Source organism: Neopelma chrysocephalum, unplaced genomic scaffold (genome assembly GCF_003984885.1).
Source record: "Neopelma chrysocephalum unplaced genomic scaffold, ASM398488v2 Primary Assembly neopelma1_87030, whole genome shotgun sequence".
NCBI lineage: Eukaryota > Metazoa > Chordata > Aves > Passeriformes > Pipridae > Neopelma > Neopelma chrysocephalum.
Window position 1 is genome coordinate 1 of NW_020916485.1, and position 1,154 is coordinate 1,154.

A 1,154-nucleotide genomic window follows, 5' to 3' on the forward strand; every position below is an offset into this window, starting at 1 on the left:
GGTGTCAGGGGGGTTTGGGGTACAGGGATTAGAGGATACAGGGGGGGTTTTGGGGTGTCAGGGTGGGTTTAGGGGGGGTTTTGGGGTGCCAGGGATGTTTTTGGGGTACCTGCAGCACAGTGAGGGCCCCGTTCTTTGGGATTTGGGACTACAGGGGGATTTGGGGGTGTCAGGGTGGGTTTAGGGGGGTTTTGGAGTGTCAGGGTGGGTTTAGGGGGGGTTTTGGGGGTGTCAGGGTGGGTTTAGGGGGGTTTTGGGGTGCCAGGGTGGGTTTAGGGGGGTTTTTGGGGTGTCAGGGTGGCTTGAGGGGAGGGTTTTGGGGGTGTCAGGGTGGGTTTAGGGGGGTTTTTGGGGTATCAGGGTGGGTTTAGGGATGTTTTTGGGGTACCTGCAGCACGGTGAGGGCCCCGTTCTTGCCGTAGCCTGAGCACAGGACGATCTCCAGGTCGGGCTCGGGGCTGTTCTGGAACTGGGGGTGGGGGGGGGGACACAGAGTGGGGTCACCCCGAGCTCTGGGGGGGTCCCGGGTGGGGTTTTGGGGTCCCCCCAGTTGTGGGGTGTGTCCCCCCCTCACCTCCTCAGACAGGAAGGCCGGTTCCCCCATGGCGGCGTTGGCGCAGGGCCCGATGTTCAGGATGCTGTCACACACCTGGGGGGGACAGAGGGGACATGGGGGGTCACAGGGGGGTCACAGATGTTGAGGATGCTGTCACACACCTGGGGGGGACAGAGGGGACATGGGGGGGTCACAGGGGGGTCACAGGGTCACAGGGGGGTCACAGGGGGGTCTCAGGGTCACAGGGGGTCACAGGGGGTCACAGGGGGGTCACAGATGTTGAAGATGCTGTCACACACCTGGGGGGACATGGGGGGTCACAGGGGGGTCATAGGGGGTCACAGATGTTGAGGATGCTGTCACACACCTGGGGGGGACAGAGGGGACACGGGGGGGTCACAGGGGGGTCACAGGGGACATGGGGGGTCACAGGGGGGTCACAGGGGGTCACGGGGGGTCAGAGGGGGGTCATGGGGGTCACGGGGGTCACAGGGGTCACAGGGGGGTCACAGGGGGTCACAGAGGCCACAGGGGGTCAGAGGGGGGTCAGAGGGGTCACAGGGTCACAGGGGTCACAGGGGGACACAGGGGGGTCACA

The 1,154-nt window shown here is 64.7% G+C and overlaps 1 long non-coding RNA gene across 1 annotated transcript; it reads right to left on the reverse strand.

Annotated features, from left to right (window-relative positions):
- Positions 1-38: 38 nt before the first annotated feature.
- Positions 39-666, reverse strand: LOC113979671. Its single transcript, XR_003537949.1, has 3 exons — positions 575-666; positions 389-469; positions 39-109 (listed from the first exon to the last, which is right to left on the reverse strand). It is a non-coding gene; the product is annotated as an uncharacterized LOC113979671 (long non-coding RNA).
- Between the last annotated feature and the right edge of the window lie 488 nt (positions 667-1,154).